This window comes from Neophocaena asiaeorientalis, unplaced genomic scaffold (assembly GCF_003031525.2).
Source record: "Neophocaena asiaeorientalis asiaeorientalis breed wild unplaced genomic scaffold, Neophocaena_asiaeorientalis_V1.1 scaffold452, whole genome shotgun sequence".
Lineage (NCBI taxonomy): Eukaryota > Metazoa > Chordata > Mammalia > Artiodactyla > Phocoenidae > Neophocaena > Neophocaena asiaeorientalis.
In genome coordinates, this window is record NW_020172420.1 from 378,092 (window position 1) to 398,216 (window position 20,125).

The following is a 20,125-nucleotide window of genomic DNA, read 5'->3' on the forward strand; positions in this document are numbered from 1 at the left end:
GGCCATGTGCACCTCAGCTCCACACCATCTTAATTCTAGGACCAAATTAATTCATCTGGGGTATTGCCAGCCAGTTGGCAGAGGGGAAAAACGTATAGCAAATCCCATCCTGGTGCTTAAAGCTGCTGCTCAGAAGTGACCCACCACACTTCTACATATTAATAGCAAAGAAGCTGGCTTTGCCCAAAGAACCATCTCAACTTTGCTCCCAGATTCTGGGAGATAATCTATGTCCTGCCTCATAGGAATGTCTTCATTTAGGCCATGCGCTGGTTATATGAACCGTAAGAGGGCCAGCAACACCTGATGGTCTTAAGGTGGAGGGTGGCCATGCCAGAAAAACCAACCATGGGACTTAGGAGAAGTGCTTTCAGTCAAGCACCTCGGCAATTAATCAATAAATCATGCCGATGTAATGGAGCCCCAATAAAAACTCCGAAGTCAAAGCTCAGGTGAAACTTCCCTGATTGGCAATAAACTATGCATATGGTTTCACATTGATGCTGGGAGGGTGACACATCCTGAGCACAGTGGAGCCCTTCCAGACTCTGCTCTATGCATGGCTTCCTTTGGCTGACTTTTCATCTATATATGTTTCCTATAATAAATGTAACCTTGAAAACAATAGCTTTCCTGGAGTTCTGTGTCTTTATAGCAAATATGAAAACTGAGAGTAGTGTGGGGAACCTCTGAACTTGCACTAGGTGTCAGAAGTGAGGGTGGTCTTTTGTGGACTCTCCCTCTAACCTTGTAGTTGGTATCAGAATTTTTAAGCAGAATTGGCAGCCTGGAGGACTGTGCCCTCAAACTTTCAGTTTGGCTAACTCTGAGTAACTTCCATTCACATTTCTTCAGATAGAGCAAATCCTAGACCACGTTGTCTGAATTCATTGAGGCAAGGATGTATGGTCCTCCCACAAGAAGGAAGGATCTACCACAGTATTTCAGGTAAAGAATTATAAAGACTTGAACTGAAGTGGCACCAGAGTGATGACAAGAAAAGACTAGATATGATAAAACAAAACCAAAATCAAGAAGATTTGGTGGTTGATTGCATGCAAGAGTGATGAAGTTAAAAGAAGTGAGAATCATTTCCACAGTTGTAGATCGTTGGTGATATCATTCACTGAGAAGAACTGGATTGGAGATAAAAGGATTAATATTTAACATGTTAAATTTGAGGATCATTCAGGAAGAGGTGTTTGGTTAGATTGCATTGATCTAGAACTCAACAGAGGAATGATAGCTAGAGATAAGGATTTAGAATACAACTCTGAATAGGGAGTAGTTGAGTGAATGAGATCACTAAGGGTATCTAGAATATAAAATGGGGAGGGCTGAGGATGGAATCCCAGGGCAATGCTTTCCAGCCTTTTATCATGTCAGGACACATAGACATTTGTGCAGCTCACTGGGTTAAAAAGACAAGGCAGATCAAGTCTGCAGGCAACCAGCCTGTAGGCTCTAGCCACTGCAAGGACTGAGGGGGTCACTATCCATGATGATAGGGAAGCTCAGCCCTACAGAATAAATACATTTAGGTAACTGGAAAAGGACAAAGGAAACTGAGGAAGGAAGGAAATTGGAACACTTACCATCATGGAGGCCAGGAGAGGGAAGATTTGTTAAAAGGAACTTCAGAGAGGTTGCATAAAATGAAAACTGAGAAGTATGAGCCAGTTTTGGCAAAGAGTAAGTCAACGAGGAACTGAGAGAAAGGGGTTTTGTGGAGAGGTGGTGTAGAATCAAAACTAGAGGGGGGTCTTCCCTGGTGGCACAGTGGTTGGGAGTCCGCCTGCCGATGCAGGGGACACGGGTTCATGCCCCGGTCCGGGAAGATCCCACATGCCACGGAGCAGCTGGGCCCGTGAGCCATGGCCGCTGAGCCTGCACATCCGGAGCCTGTGCCCCGCAGCAGGAGAGGCCACAACAGTGATAGGCCCGCGTACCGCAAAAAAAACTAGAGGGAGATGAAGGATAAAAGTGATAGAAAAAGATAAAACATGAGTAGAGATAACTCTAAGGCTGGTCTATGGATGAGATGAAAGACATTGATGATAGCTAGAGTTTGTCATCAGGTGTAGGGGGAGTTTTTTTAAGATGGGCAAGACTCGAGCATTTCTAAAAGATGAAGACGAAGTACCAGCGGAAGAGGAGAAGTTCACAGTGAGGAGAGAGAGAGGGCAGTGATTTGTAAACAAGGATATTCAGAGGATGGGACCCAGAGCCCACATTAAGAGGAGGAAGGACAAAGAATAAAGGAAGGAGGATTCATTAGAGCAGATATTGTTGAGCCATTGGTGCTGGGTGGCAGGCATGTTCAACTGTTTTCTGTCTGAAGTAGAAATTTCTGCCACCTGTACAGTACGAAAGGCATGAGGCAGGAGTTCAGAAAATACTATAAGCCAAGGTGCACATGGTGCTTCAGGATGGTGTTCCATTAAACTTGGAGTGTAGAAAACCTTGTACCTTCTGTATGTCTATATCCAAGTGAAGTAAAAAGGACTTACTCTCAGAAAATTAATTAGCCTCCAAAAAAAAAATCTGTCCTTTTTCACTCCATCACAAGACAATCCTCTGATTCATCACCTCCATTTTCTTCCTACCTCAATCCATTCCAAATAAATTGCCCTTCTTTTTGTTACTTTAATATAATAAGCATACTCCTGACTCAGGGCCTTTACACAAGCTATTCTTTCTGTGTAGAAGTTTCTTTGTCCAGCTATCGGTATGACATCCTCTCTCAATTGTTTATATGTCTACTAAAACCTCATCTTATTTTAGAAGATTTCCTGTTCAATTATTTAAATAATACCCTTCCCTCTCTTTATTCCTATCCTGTTTTATATTTATTTGTAAGTTTTATCCTCACTGACATGTTTTTCATTTAACTGTTTGCTTAATGTCTGTTCCTTCCTCCAACCCTGACCTTCGAGACAGGGATTTAGTCTGTTTTGTAACCTGCTGTACACCAGTGTCTAAAAGGGTGCCTGGCAGATTCACGGCAATAAACATTTGCTGATAGAATTCCATCTCCTTTCTACTTAGTGTCTTCTTTAGTGAAGTTGCTTTCCCCTTTGCCGTGTCCATGTCTTTTAACTTGCCTGTCTTTCCATCAGATAAGGACAGGATCTGCTGTTAGATAATTGTACCATAATTGCTTGATTACTCTTCAGTGTGATGATTTTTGGTCAATGTATTTCCTTAGATATCAATTTACAATTCAAAATCTTATTTCTATTTGTGTAATAAAATGCTCTTTCCATATTAAAGTAAATTTCAGCATCAGAAGCAAATATTCAGAAATATTTTTAAACATAGGACTTTTAGGTTGGCCAAGGGATGGGGGAGACAATGGGGAAAGTCTCTCTCTTAACTAATCCTGCCTTATTATGTGCCATTTCAGATCCCTTTGGTTTAAGTCCCCTGTTCCAGCCAGCAGCGCGCCAACCAGCCCCACACGGGCTGCAAACAACTTCATGCAGGTCCAACCTGACAGAGCCTTGCCTCATGCCACGCTGTTGGCCTCTCATCTCATGTTCAAGGCTTCCCTCTAGATGCTGGCAGGCCCTACTTGGCATCCAGGAATGCACAATCAGGCACTGAAAACAGTTTATAGCCTGGGGGCTGGAACTCTGGACAAAGAGAGATTGGAGTCAGTGGAGAAATCCTTCCCCACCTTCTGTCTCTGCTGTGGAATTATGCCTCAGAATGAGTCACACCTGGAGTCTCACCCATATCTGATTTGGATGATATGTAGATGAGATTTTGGACTTTAGACAGTTGATACTGGAATGAATTAAGACTTTGGGACTGTTGAGATTAAATAAATGTGTTTTGCACTCAAGACGGGCATGATGGGGGTGGCACAGAGAATGCTATGGACTGAATTGTGTCCCCCTAAAACTCATGTTGACACTCTAACCCTCCATGTGACTGTATTTGGAGATAGGGCCTGTAAGGAGGTAATTAAGGTTAAGGTTAAATAAGGTCAGAAGGGTGGAGTCCTAATCCCATCCGACTAGTGTCATTATAAGAAGAGGAAGAGGCACCAGAGTTTTCCCTCTGCCATGTGAGGGCACAGCAAGACAGCAGCCAAAGAACTAGAATCCAATCCATGTTGACACCCTGATCTTGGACTTCCAGCATCCAGAACTATGAGAAAATAAATTTCTGTTGTCTATGCCACCCAGTCTATGGTATTTTGTTATGGCGGCCAAGCCGACTAATACAGCCCCCAAGCAAATTGTCCTAAAATGTACTTTATACAACTTCTTGTAAGACAGCCAGGAGATCAAGCAGTCAATCTCATCTAGGCAACTAGTTTGATAACATACCTCATTGTATCTCTCACTCCTTCCCCACCTCCCTTCCCTTGGTCCTCATTTCTGTTCTCTGTAATAACACCTCCTATTAGCATCAGGTTAATAGGAAGTGAGGGGAAAGAGTTCTCGACACAAAGACCTCAAGTGCAAAGGTCCTGAGGCAAGACATTGCTTCATGTTCACAGAAGCAGCGAGATACCAGTATGGCTGGAGGGAGTCAGCAGGATAGAAAGTATCAGGAAATGAGGTCAGTGAGCTATCAGAGAACCAGATCATGTAGGCTCTGTTGGAGAACCTTGCAGGTCAATGTAAGGATTTTGGATTTTGCTCTGAGGTGGCACCTTTGGAAGATTTTGAACAGTTGAATGACAGGACCTGACTTGGGATTTCCCAAAAATATTTAAAAGGATCACTTTGAGATCTGTGATGAGAAGGGGAGACAAGGGTAAAAGCAGGGATACCAGTTAGGCTGGGGACTGGTGTTGTGATCTAGACAAGAGATGCTGGCTTGAGCCAAAATAACAGAGTGGAAATGTTTTGTTTTTTTTTTTTAAATAGTGTTCAGATTCCGAATTTATTTTCAGGAAGGAGCCATCAGGATTTCAGGAAGATCACATCTTCCTTGCTCACCATGGAATTCCCAATGCCTAGAATAGGTAAGTGATCCATCCAAACCAGGCACTTCTCTGAGCAATCTAGAATCTTGTATGGGCTCAATATCAGCCTTACCAAGTCATGTTGTCTTTCTGAAAATCCAGGCAACCTTTGTTCATATCTGGCATTCTGCCATCTCCTTCACATTTTCTTTAATTTCTCTTGGACTACTGGCAGCAAATCTGAGAAAATATCTAAACATCTATAAGTTTACATGTTTACAAGAAAACATTTGTCTACATAATTCCTCTGCATTAACAAGAATTGAATTCCTTTTAAACATAGGTAATTTCATTCTATTTTCTTTATTTATATTGAACTTTTTACTCAATAGTATCTTTTCTTTTTCCTGCTAGCACTGAGAATGGAAGCCACCTGCAATACTGCCTATAATTAATATGACTTTACTATCCACCTGTCTGCATTAATATGGCTTTAATATTCCACAAAAATTCTGCCAGGAAGTTTTCCAAGAAAATGAAGTTGCATTGCTTTTTGTTTCAGGAACATTCTGAAAATCCATTTCTCCAAACAATGAACAACTCTACTACCCTCATCAGAGTTAATAGCTCCTTCTGCAGAAATAGGCCTCCCAGCCAGACTCACAACATGATTGTTTATGCTTCAAAGTCCACCTGGTCATCATTTCTAAACAATTACATCATGAATTTTGCCCCATCCCAATCAGTCCCCCCTATTGAAAGAACTGTTCTTAACTCAGACACCTAAAAACCTCATAAATACCCATTTTTGCCCTCTTTCCGGTAAAACAGTTGTCTTCCTTACTGCTTCATTTTATCAAATGTGTCTTTTAGTGTCTTTTCAGTAAATGTTAACAGTTGATGGATTTTTATTCCTTTTTAGAGAATATGGAAGCCAAATAGGACCACGTAATTTCTATTTCCCTCTATCATTTTAACATTAAATCCTCCAGTAATGAGACTATTTGTTCTCCCTTTTTTGCTTTCTGGAGGGGCTTTTTTTCAATCTTAGTGCATTTAGAGCTTTTTAATCTTCCACACATTGTTTCTTCTTTCACTTCTAAGCCTTCATCTCCTCACCTTCCAATGAGAGAGAATACTGCCTGCATCACAAGAAAATGAGGAGATTAAGCAAGATGCTAATTGAGAATATATTTTGCTATGCAAATATCAGGGACAAAGTCCACCTTCATTTTCCCATAGCTCTTTGCATTTATCTCTATTTTAGTACCTACATGTGGCTCTCTCTCTTTCACTATAAACCTTGAAAAAGTAAGAGTTGTTATCCTTTTATCTGCCTTAAAACTTTGCACAGTCACAGTATTTGATCTAAAGTTGGTTCTTTGCAACACAGGGCAGAGAGGAAGGAGGTCAGACTGGGCAAAGGAGAGGGCTGCAGACAAAGGAACGGGCAGAAGATTGTTTAACAAGTTTTGACTAAACTTGGAGACGTGAAGGCAAGTGGGCAGGTGCTGAACCAACGTTAGGATCAAAAGTTCAAGTGCATACATGGAGGCAAGTAGCACCAATTACCTTTTGGTGAGGAACATCCTTGTCATAGAGAGACCAAGCCCCCACAAAGGGCAGATGTGTTCCTGAATTGCCCTACTATGGTCAGAGTCCATATTTCATTTTTATAGTTTCTTTTTCCTCCCAAGTAAGCTTTCCTTCTATGGTCTCTGGCTATAAAAACCATTAAGTCAACTCAAAAATTCTCTTTCCAACCTTACTACAGCGTCCTGCTCTATGCAAAATTTTCTTCCTCTACCATTAGGAACGCCAAGATAACCAAGTCACTTTCTCGGAATATCCCACAATAGGTGATTGGAAGAGAAATCAGACTTACCCAGGACCACTGGAGAGCAAAAGGACAGTGTCTAACAAGTATTTAATGGACAGTTTTCTACATAATATCTGAGCCTCTTCATTCTGCGAGAGGACATCCATTTACTCTGGCTCATGTTCAAACTGCTCTGGACAGGAAAATGTTCTGCGCTTTCCCTAAGGGGCATTACAGTACCTTCAGATCAGAAGAGCAAGCCCCTGTAACCCAAAGATGCACACATTTTCAGAGGAATGCCATCTTTCCGTGAGCTGAGGCCCTCTCACTTTTATTTTTGAGCATTGTAAATAGTAAGAAGACTATGTTACCAAAAAAGGAGAGGAGGGAATTTTTTTTCACTCCCAAACACAAGAAATGTACTACAGAATTTGCCTTAAGTTCTTTTTAGTTGGGATGCTTTATTTAAATATATTATTTTGATATCAGGAACTAGCAGCAAAACTAATTATTTACTGATATGTGCATATACGCAAACAAAAACACACACCTGTAAAACACCTTTCTAATGGATTTCTCAACAGTATTTCTAGTCAAATGTCACAAAATCAGATGCCTCTAGGGATAAGGTAAAATGTTCAGTAATAGGGAATAGTAAAGACCATGGCAAACTTGACAGTACATGCCCTGCTTAAAAATATTCAAATTTATTTTTTACCAGTACTATTTTTGCTAATTAAAGCTATCCCTGGCCATATTCAACTATGGGGGTCCAAGTTTGCAATCTCTGCAAACAACTAACTTCTGTCAAGACTCCACATTCTATTTCTCTATTTCTGTTGCTCTAAATGGACCATAAAACTCTTCACTTTTGGTCTTACATGTAGTAAAACATTCTTGGAGACACCTCATCACAGTATGAATTCTAATCTCTGGAATGTTCTCCAGTTGTGCTTCTAATATCAATAGCATTCTATTAGCTGGCCTCCAAAATATTATCTGGAGACATACTCAAGTTAATCAAGTGGCTAATAACAATAATAAAAATAGGTACCTTTTATTATGTTCATATTACATGTTAAACATGAAATTGTTGCTCCCCCCACATTTAATAAATAATACATAGTCAACAAAGGCAACATCTGATGTTTAAGCCACAATTCAACTGACTCATATTGTGAAAATACATACTGTATTGCATGGGCAACAATCACTATATCTATACAGTAGCCAGTTTAGACTTAGCTGTTGAGTGTGAGAGAGAGAGAGAGAGTATGCTACAATCTCCAGGTAATTTTATCTTCCAGTGTGTGAATATGTGTTTGAACAAACAGCTGGCTGGCATGTAGCTTTACCCACTACACGTTCAGCTCTCACTATCATCTAGGATCTCTCAAGCGGCTTTGCAAAGACATTAAAATCATATTATTTTTATGTTAACATAATATTTAAAATTTATTTCTCAATTTAATGAAATAACTAATGAAAGTTATTTTTCCCTTAAGGAATGATTCTAATTGTGTGATAACATGTAGCTCTGACAAGTCAGAAGTGAGGCAGAAGACTCTAAAGTGTTAGCACTGCCATGGAAAGTTAGTCCAAGCTGCAATGTTCTTATTAGTAAGGATTAATTACCTGAAATGAACATGCTGAGTAACAAGCAGATACAAGGTTGTGATGTCAGGAAGTTTTTACTAAGGGCCTAGAATTCCTTTTAAAATTCTAGGAAGAATGTGTGAATATGAGTATAAAAATTCACCTTTTAGAGCAAGGGTGGAAAAACTTTTGCTGTGGAGGACAGACAGTAAATATTTTAGGCATTTCAGGCCATACAGTCTCCATCTCGATTACTCGTCTCTGCCCTTGTAATAGGAAAGAAGCCACAGGTCAACAGCCAGAGACAACGTGTAAATGCATGGGCATGGCTGTGTTCCAAAACAACTTTAAGGATGCTGAAATTTGAATTTCATAAATTTTCATGTGTCACAAAACATTATTTTTCTTTTGATATTTTACAATCGTTTAAATATATAATAACATTCTTAGCTCATGGACTATCCACAAACATGCAGGAGGACAAAACTGGCCCACAGGCTGTAGTTTCCCGTGTTAACAATCCTAAAACCTAAACTTCGAAAGGGTGATTGAATGAGATCTTCTATGGATTAAGAAATTCAAGGAAGAGACAATTAAGTTAGTATGGCTTCATAGTTTCCCCTCCCAGCATCATTTCATATTAAGTTCCCAGCACGACTGAAGGAGAGAGGGGCCACCACCCTCCTTTCTATGCAAGGCACTTCCGATTAACCATTGGACGTGGCAGAAACCCTCTCCACCCTGATCTTATTCATATCTTCCTTCTCATATAAGAAGGTTAAAATGTGACCTAGGGTTTATCCAGTTTAATTGTAAAGTTAGACAAGTATTTTTGAGGAATAATTAGCACTATGGGAAAAAATGTTCACAGTATGTTAAGTAAAATGATCAGAAAACGACACCATATACACAATATGATCTCAATCCTTAAAGGAGAGTTACTTTTTGTTGATTAATTTTGAAGGTGGTTTGAATTTTGTGTAGATTGTTCACAGACTTTTCAAAGGCTTAATTAATTATTTAAGAATAAAGCATTTGATGTTCTTTGTTTCCCTTCTAAATAGCATCCAAACCCTTGGAGCTGATCTCCCTCCTGTGTGAGGCTTCCACTTACTCTGATTTGAATCTCCTGACCTTAAATCCCAATCCTTAAGTTTCATCTTCTGTCTGAAAATAGAAACTCTAACAAGAGCCACTGTAAATAACAATTGTGGTTCTAAAGGCTGCTAGACTGTTCTAGGGAAGGGAGGCCTTATTAAAGAGAGACTTTTAAAATCACTTTGTCCTGTCTGTGAATGGCTTTATTATTTAGCTGTTACCTGATAATTAACACAGATCGACCAATTAGGCTAACATTAGTGTCACCTGATACTTGCTCTGAATCCTGGCTTTTCTGTTTACTGCAAGTCAAGCCTACTGATTAAATAAATTTGAATGCCAATAGGTAAAGCAGAGCAAGAATTGATTCCAAAAAATACTATATTCAGTGGATTTGTTAATGCTTCCTTCCCAAATTGACATCGACTCAAAAGGAAGGGGGGGGGGCATCAAATTTAGCTAGCTACCTCTATGATAAAAAGTTTGAGTAGGTTAGAATTTGCAGAGCTGAAGTAAAACTAAGCAACACACTCTACTACTTAAAGGGCCTAGTCCTACAGTCACTTCTTAGGCAATGTAAATATAATATAAACGGGACAGAGTTCAGATGCATTAGCTAGTTGCTTTGCTATGCATTCATCTCACATGCCCTGTGTTCTTGGGATCAGGTGTCAGATAGCAGGGAGGGTCGGAGCGTAAACTGTGACAGTAGCATGAGCTAGTTTTAAACATGTGACTAAAGTTCACTTGATGTGTCTTAGATTAAGGGTTTAGAGTTCTATGCTGATTTGTGTAGTCTGAGTTGAGTGCACAAAATGAAATTTTAACCCAAAACACTACCATGCTCTCTCTGGCATTTATTCTTTCTAGTAGTAGAAACACCACACTTTTTACTTTGCTATAACCTACTAGCTCATTAGGCGGTCTTGCAATTTTGGCCTTTTCTCTCCTCTCACCCAACCTATGAATTACCAGCACAGCTCTGATCATGTCAGTCCCCTGCTTCAAAATCCTTCATGGGCTCCCCTCTGCCAACTGAATATATTTTTATAATAAATTCAAGACTTTTTACAGTTGGCCCCAGCTTTTCCATATTGTTTTCTAGTATTCGTGTATGCATAGCCCAATCTTCAGTCTTTCCTAGAATATGCCTTGAGCTTTCTTTCCATTCTCTTCCCTGTTGTGTTAGCCTATAATAACAATAAGTGATAATAATGGTAATAGCCATCATCTATTGAGTCTTTACTAGATCCACATAATTTTCTAACCACTTTACATGCATTATCTCCTTTGATCCTCATAATGAGAAAGTCAAGTACCTTGCCCACAATCACCTACACAATTTTAAGCCATCTGAATCATATGCCCGTTTCCTTAACCACTTCATTATACTACCTCCTTCACCTCTCTCTCTTCCAAATGTCCTTACCACCCACCTCCACAAAACCACACACACACACACACACACACACACACACACGTGCACATGCTCATGGAAATTCTACCCATTTTTCAAGACCCACTCCAAATGCTAGCTACCTCCTGCATAAAGTCTCCCCTGATCCCACCCCTCCTGCCTTAGGTGTTCTGCCTCTTCCAAAGCTCCAGAATATGTCTTCTGCCTAAGAATTCCTCAGGTTTCAACAGCTGGAGTTATCAAAGTAAGATCATTTATTCTACAATAGCAAAATTATAATGACTCCAAACCCTGTCCCATGAATCACAGGAATTCTATTTTTCTACCAGTTTCCCTCCATATATAACTTCTGGGAACTTCGTAGAATACTTACATGTTCCAAATCTATCTTGTGACCTCCCCCCATCACCCGTGTCCTGAATTACTATTATATCAGAACTCTCCTGGGGTCTCTTTTAGGTGTTTTCTCTTCCCGTAGTGATTTGTTTCAAGATTGGACACCCATCCACTCTGTTGACTATCAACTCCCCACAAATAGACCACCAGGAAAACCTGCTGATTGAGCAAAGCTAAGTTTATCAGATTTACCACAGTGGTGGAGAACAACACCATAACGATATCTTAGTAATGTCTCCAAGAGGGAGGCCAGAGAGGACGTTCATAGGATTCAGGGATGTACATTAAGGGGGAGCCTTTTAAGATGGAGAATTTTTTTTATATACAGATAATACATTTTTATTATTTTTTTTTAAACATCTTTATTGGGGTATAATTGCTTTACAATGGTGTGTTAGTTTCTGCTTTATAAAAAGGTGGAGAATTATTGAGGTTAGACACACTTTATGATATACTAATTTTGGATTGATGTGTAAGGCAACACGTCTTGAAGCAAGTAGAGATAAACTATTATCTGATAAGTGAACTGTTGCCTAAATGAGCAATCTATCATCCTGATAGAACTCTTTGCCCATGTGACCAAACTCTTTGTCCAGGTAAAAGTAATCTTTAAGAATTTTCCTGAAGCAAGAAGTTATTTACTGGTTTACAGTTTTATCTTACTGAGGAAGAATTTCGCAGAACAATTAGGTCACGCTGACATAGGTGGTCTCACTTCGAAACGTCTCTCCAATTCCTGATTCATTGCTAGACTCAGCTATGGTATATAACAAAACTTTTGGAGCTCTCATACGACTATGGAGGTACAGTGCAGAGAGCCCCGCTTTTGCTCCTAATAGCAGATACTCTTCGAGCTCACAGATCCTGAAGTCAACTAACTGCAGAGTCACTGTTTAATCCCCCAGAATAAAAGAATGAAAAGAATTCAAAGGTGGAAATTGAAGATTAATGGGCAAGGTAGCAGATCAGGGGGAAATTAAAGAGGAATCATTGATTTTTAGGGCATCAATCATGGGTTGCCATGATATTGTGTTGCTGAAAGCTTTGTTATTGTTTTTCCGTTTGAAGATCTCTGGTAGCATTTCCCAAGCGAAGTCTTCAGGTTCACGTTATGTGGGAAGCCCTAACAGGCTGAAACAGGAGACTGAGGTCGAGTGATCTACTCAGCATGTATTGATTTTAGAACTCTTAACTCCCATACTCCTTTCTACCCCTAGCCCTGTGCATGTACCTCAATGTGGTGCTTTTTGAATTTATCCACTGAAATATCCCCAATAACAGAAAGCAAACTTTTACCTTACTGCTGGTAATATTACTACTTCAGGGAAAAGAGCCATGTTTAAACTGGGGTTTCTAAAACCACCCCCATGGCCACTAAGTTTGAGAGACACAGCCTTACATTTATCAACTTATCTGTTATTACTCTGAAAGGTTAAGATGCTGTTATTATAGCTGCTGACATAATAATTGTCCCCCGAAGTGAAGTCTGTAAGAACCTTCTTTATGAAAGAATGAATTTCCTCTCTGTATGGTTGAGGTTCAACATCAGCTTGTTTTCATTTTTAATTTTTATTTTGCATTATCTCTCACTGCCATAAACACAGGCATGCACACACACACACACACACACACCTTTCAGATTCTGTAGCCTCAGGTGAGCCAGGCTGACTGAAAAATCCTCTAAATGAAAGCTTCCCGTGGAGCAGCACAAACAGGCATCACCTTTTACCCTGTTCCTCCCAACACTTCCTCAGGGGCTCACAGAGGTAAGCAGGGGTGAGTACGAGGAAGGATTAGGTGGAGGGAAAAGGAATCCCAGACCTACTCTCTGGAGGCCATCTACTCAGAGACCCTCGAAAGCCCTCCAAACTGTTCAATCAGACCAGGCCTCATGTTTCTGGGTGTAATGAAGGCTGCAGAAGTAATAGAAACATACTTGCCACTGTCAAAACTAATCTGCTAATAGGAAAGTTTGTGGCAAGCCTTGGGTAGCTCCTATCTGGGAGGAAAACGGTTTCCTATTTAGAGAAAATGGAGCTGTTATTCTTAAGCAGAGAGATGCCTATTGTGTGGGTAATTACAAGGAGGCCCGGCTGACCTGGCAATGAGGTAGTGTAGCTAAATACCTGAAGGCAAGGGGAGCCTGAAATGAAAGCAGAGGTCCCATCTGCCAGGCTGTAATGATTGTGCTATTTGGAGGCAGAAAGGTTTGTCTGAAGCAGCTGGTTTCTCTCCAAGTGACCTTTCAGCATTTCTGCTTTTGCCATCTGACAGATGTGTCAACTCAATAATTTCAAAAGCCCCTGAGTAAATAACCAATTGTGAGCAAGGATGACCCAAAGCGATGACAAAATGGCTCCACACGGCGCATTATAGAGCATAATACCGAGGGACAGAGTCAGGAACATTATCAGAAGGAAAAAACATTTTAGTCTTTATTTTTGACTAAATGGCTTTCCTACCCACACATCAGTTGTTTTTGAGTGCGGGGGGGTTGGGGGGCAGAGAATAGGGAAATGTGGATCGGTCGGAAGGGCTTTGTAGTGGCTTTGCCCCTGTCAGGCTCACATCAGCTGGGCACGGGCCTCAGGTGGCATCTGGGCACTGGGAATGGACCCCGCGCTCGCACCCTCATGCAGCTGGCAGGAAGGACCGCAGCTAATTTGCACTGCGGCTGATGGGGGCTGTGGAGACACAACTGCAATCAGACCAGGCCTGATGGTGCTTAAAGTCTTGCAAAGAGTTTTCACAGGCAAGGCAGGTGCTGTTATCTGGAAACGAAGGGGGTAGGGGGTACAGAAAGCCAAAGCTGAAAGGATCCAGTGCAGCAGGAGCTGAGCAACATGGGAGCATGACTGCCCATGATTCCTCCTTCAGGGGCGTACAAAGCACCCTTGCCTGGAAATCTGATTTATCCAACATATTCATATTTTTCCCCAGGCTTTCTAAACCCTCAACTGCTCTGCCAGAAACACCATCAAACTAAGGTGAGAAGAGCCCCGCCCAGACACTGAGCCTGCCGGGGCCCCTCAGTTGGTGGAAGATGCTTCTAGAATCGCATGTTGTAAGACATGGATGTTCAAATGTTCTTTCGATTTAACTACATTGAAAGTGTTAGGAATTTTCTGCACCCCTCCCCCAATTTTTAATGCATTACATAAGTTTAGATTAAACTGAATATTATCCTTCAAAGGCAAATCTTCCAGAGACAAATCATTATTAGGAGAGAATTCATGTAGTAAGCACAAGCTGTGGTGTGCTGAAGCCAGCTCATATCAGCTCATGAAAGTCAATGTCAAATTTTTAGGAATTTTGCAAACTGACTTTTAAACCATTAGTAGCTTGGTATTGGTCACAGTGGTAGTATTTACATCATGGAAATTGGCAAACACTATATACATTAGGGCTTTTTTTTCCCTCAGAGAGCTAGTTGTTACACATTTACCAGAACAACACTGGCACAGGTGAATCTGAGCATTAGAGAATACTTCCATTTGGCCATGAGGTCCAGCTTCCTCTCTCCTTTACCAAGTTTGTATTGCAGATTCTAAACTCAATTAATAACAAAGCTGAGATTGATCAATGACATACAGTATTTGCTCGTTCAAAACTTATGATTATGTTCTTTTTATTAAAAAAAGTATTGCCTGTACTTTAAGGTAAAACTTCCTCAAAATAACATACAAAGTTCTCCATATTTGTATAACCTTAGTCTGACTGCTCATCAAAATAAAGTTTCTGCTCAATTTTGGCTGATCTGGTCCATAAAACGCCCAGAATACTCCATGCTCATTACTGACATCAAGCCTTTGCTCATTTCTGAACTCCTTGTCAGAACTGCATGGCCCTGTCCTACTACTCAGCTAATCTTATGCTTTCTTCAAAGTCCAACTTCAACCCACCTGCCCCAGCTCTTCTCTCACAACTCTAGTCCTAAAAGGTTTGTCTCCTTTTACCTATAACTTCTATGTTATTTTTTTGCTTTGACCTCTCACTTTGACTCTTAAATCATACAATACACTAGCTTGCATTTGCACTTTGTTCTTTGCCATAAGAATGCCTTGTCAACTCACAAAGTATTACCTCCTGCAGGCCAATGATTTATATTACATAAGATAGTATATATCTTCCTCAGGTCCTGGTACAGCCCTATCTAACACATAGTAAGTTCTTAAGATGGTGATAATCAACTCACTGAACATGGACTCTCTAAGGGAGCCTTTAATAGATACTGCCCCCCAGGACTTTTCTGGTGGCTCAGTGGTTAAGACTCTGTGCTCCCAATGCAGGGAGCCCAGGTTTGATCCCTGGTTAGGGAACTAGATCCCACATGCATGCCGCAACTAAGAGTTCGCATGCCGCAACTAAGGAGATGGCAAGCCACAACTAAGGAGCCCATATGCAGCAACTAAGGAGCATGCCTGCCACAACTAAGACCCAGGGCAACCAAATAAATAAATAAATAAAAATAAAATATATATTAAAAAAAATAGACAGTGCCCCCAGCCCTCAACTCACAGAGATCCTGATTGAGTTGGTTTGTTGTGTTATAACAGTTTCCTAATACTTACAAATCCACCTACTTTATTACTACCCAGTCCAGAATCCGTGGGTGATTTTAACATACAACTATGGTTGAGAATCATGACTTAAAAGTTACATGGATGAATGGGTGGATTGTTGGACATAAAACTAAATCATACAAAATAATTATCAACACCTCCTTTTCTTTTTTTAACCAAGGTTGACGCACAGCTAACTGAAATGTAATGCTATGGTCTTTGACACTCTCTACTTGACCATGAGCTCCTTAAGAACAATGAATAATTCCTATTTGTAGAAAGATCTCCATCTATCACAGTGTCTGGCACCAAGTAGGTCTTGGATACATACAGATGATTGATGTTTCCATTTTATCCACTTATATTCCTCTTGCCTCACCAACCTGGCTGGTGAAAACTTCCAGATCTCAACTTAGATGAGAGCAAAATAAAAATGCTGTTGTATTTTAAAGCTATGATTTTTAATAAGACAAAGGAATGGATAAGTTAAATGCTTGATGAAGATGATGGAAGGAAAAAGCCAGAACAGTTGTCTTTCTTGTTTGCTTCCATTTTTCCTCCATGAAGGAAAATGATATTCAGGCTGCAATGGATGGAGCACAAATCTTAGTAGGAGAGATAGTAAGAGAGTGTCTAGCAGCTTTAAAATGTGTTCAAGCCCAGATGCATTACATCTAAGACAATTAGAACAATTTGCAGCTGTTTTCACAGCTGCTAGTGTCCTGGAAAAAAAAAAAAAGCAGAGGGAATGGGAAAATTGCCAGAAGATCGGAGCTAAGCATATGCCTCAGATTTCAAAAAGGGGATTTCATAATCCAAAGCCAGATGAGTTTGACTTTTATACCCAGAACATTCTAAAGTGTATTCTTCACTAGATAATTTGTATGCACTTACTAGGGAAAGGGGTGATCACCACAGGCCAGAATGAGATTGCCAAAAATAATTCAGTGCAAACTATTTTTATATGGTTACTATATTAGAAGGAAAGTAGATGGAAAGAATATCACAGGCAAAATTCATTCAAACGCCAGTCATGATTGAGTCAAAGAAAATATATTGAGTCCTTGGAGTTCATCCCCAAATGCCCAACAAAACACAGTTATTGCCTTCAAGGGGATTTCAGTCTAGAGGGAGAAATAGAAAAGAAAACAAGGTCAGTCTTCATGGAATAAAACATGGATGTAAGGAAGAAAGATGAAAGGAAGGTCTTAGATGAGGGAAAGTAGTTGAAGAGACTGGCATCTCAACTAGGATCATGACAATGAGAAATGAGACAGGCCAAAAGAGCTGAGGACTGGACACTGGGGACCAGAAATATGCCAGATGAAGAAAACGGGGTGAAAAGCTTCAGGGTGATAGAGTGCATGGTGGCTTAAGGAGCTGCAAGAAGTTCAGGAAGACTGGAACATAGAATTCAAAGTGTAGAGTAAGGCACGAAGAGAGAATGGTAGGACAAGCAGGCAAAAGTCAGACCTGAAAACCGTGGTAAAGAGTTTGGACTTTACTGGAGAACCTTTGAAAGATATTAAGCCAGAAAATGCAAATTGATTTCACCAAGACATTTGACAGTCTCTCATCACATTTTTGTGGATACAGTGGAGAACGATGGACTAGGCAGTTATGAAGTACGTACACTTGTAACCATTTGGAGAACTGTCCTATAAAATGTTAATTCATAAAATTGTTAGCAAATAGAAAGAACTTTGTTAGCATTTTTCTACACCCTTTCCTTGATTCTACTTTATTCAGCAAATGTATCAAGACCTGAGGCAAAATCTTTTTACAGGTGATGCAAAGCTAAGAAGAAGGCAAATGTATTGTTCAACATTATCACGACTTGGGAAGCTTTCAACAGGATAGGATTAAGGGTCTAACCCAGCAAGATAAAATTTTAAACTGCATTTATGTTTAAAAAATAATCTATTGTAGAAGAATAAAATGGGCAATCCCCATTTTATAGCACTTCATGTGAAAATATAAATTCTAAGGTCAAAAACACTGTTATATTAGAGAGCCCTGTGACCCTCTTGCTAGAATTAAAAAAAAAAGACTCTCAGTGATACCATTGTGTTTGAACCAAGATGGGCAATGGCTCCACTAAATACACTAGCTCACATTTGGAGAACTATGTCCAGTTCTAGATCCTGATACTCAGTGTCAAGGTATTCGACAACATGGAAGGTATACGATGTAAAAAATGTATAAAGATATATGTTAAAAATATAGAGGACTTTAAATTTTTAAAAGAATAATTTCAGAGGATTAAAATAGAGCTACTAAGTGAAATCTCTGTATAAGGTATATAGTTTTAAAAAAATAATTTTGGGGATTGAGGGAACTGTACAGCATTGGATGACTAGAAATTTAGAATTTGTAAATGGAATGGGCAGCCTTATGGCTTGTGATCTTCCTATCACTAGAGAGGTTTACACCATCTCTCAGAGTTTTTCGCTGAAGATTAAAATGTGTATTAATGAACTTAAGATATTGGAGATGTCCACCTAGTTTGTTGGGGATATTTGATGTTCTGTCAAATTGTATTGTCTTGATAAAATTCCAAAACTGGTCCCAGAAGAGATCACAATAGACCTTCCTTTCCATCATTACAACTTACTTAAACGCTTTTTTCTCCTTTAAATCTTAATATAAAACCCCTCCCCACACATACGTAATACTATAACTTTATTAAAGAGAAACTATTTTCTTTTAAAGGAAAATACCATTTGATCTATTTGTTCTTTCCCTATTTACACAACAATCTATTACAATCTGGGTTTCTGCCACAACTGTTCCACTCAACTGGCTCTCACAATGGTCAGTAACATCCTACTGTTTGCCTAATAGGATGGACAGATTCCCTTGCAATTATTTCTTTATCTCCCTCCAGCATTTGTCCTTGTTGACCATTTTCTTTTTAAAATTCTCTTCCACATTAACCTTCAAGATTTTCCTCATGACTAACTGGCTCTTCTTTTTAAGTTTCCTTGTCTCTCTCTAACAGCCACTTAAGAATTGATCTTTACCAAGATTTTACTCTCAGCACTTTACTTATCTCATTGCTCATGTTCTCCCTTGGGTAATCTCATCCATGCACAAACTTCAACTAATGCTTGCAGATGGTGACATCTGACCTCTAGTTTCACATCTCTGCTTGCATATGCAATAGGCTTATGACTTCAAACTGACCAGAACCAACCTCATCATTTTCCTTGCCCCAACACATCAAAAAAAACAAAGTGAGGGGGAAAGTCCTTATATAAACCTAAATTGTCTGCCTTTCTTATTTGGCTTTACCTTTCTGCCATGACTTTGATTCTGACAATGAATGACCAAGATACAAAATAATAGAATATTAAGACATTTAGCAGATAGAGACTAGAAACTCTTTTCTCAAAAAGTATGCAAAAACCAGGTTAGTGTTTCTTCAGATTCCTACCGTTATTAAAAGAAATGAAATTAGAAGAGTAGCTATAATCAGGTGCAGTTGCCAGTCCATAATTGATTTTTTTCAACTTAAAAAAGCTCAGACCCCAAACTGGAACAGACACACAGAACTCTGGGAATTCAGATGTTCGGTTTAGAAAGAGATTTTGTGAATAAGTCTTGCAGGTTGAAGCTCACTAAATTCCTCCTATCTTGGCAGTTTACATGACAAAACAATATAAGCTGCTATGTTTCAAGATAAAAAAATCTTTAAAACTCTCCTAATGCTTTTTTTGTAAACACAGGTGAATTTGTTGTCTGAGGTACTCTTCTTCCTTTCACGAATGAGGCTAAAATCTTCTCTGATAAGGTCAGCATCTTTTTTGTGTGGTGAATCCTCAGGTGGAGGCTACCACCATGAAAATGAAGTCATAAAAAAGAAATCCCAGACCAAGACTGCATACGCCAAAGGATCATGCACCCCAGCATACGTACAGAGCGCAAGCCTATTATTCCACACCTGGTGCTATGCCAGTGCAGGTTCTAGAAGCAAAGAAATAAACAGTTATTTTTACAAAGCAGTATTATTTGTTGTCATGCAGTAAATCTGCTTGAAATTCTAACAACTTCTCTGCATAGAATATCCACCCACCTAACATTCTTTCTTTAGATGAAATCTTATAATAGCAAATCTGCAATTATATTTCCTATTTTCATTTTTTTCCAAGAACACTGTTGGCCTCTACTGTATAAGAACTATAGTGCATCTATCTCCATTAGTGTTGTAACATGGGTTTTATAAAATCATATTACAAAATGTGGGTCAGTGATCACTGAGTCATGTAATTTATCAAGACAATACCCAGATGCATAGTTTGACATTCGTTTTGCAG

The 20,125-nt window shown here is 39.6% G+C and overlaps 1 pseudogene; it reads right to left on the minus strand.

Annotated features, from left to right (window-relative positions):
* LOC112390939 (brain acid soluble protein 1-like) overlaps positions 1-20,125 on the minus strand; it is a 62,298-nt pseudogene that overhangs the window by 27,585 nt on the left and 14,588 nt on the right.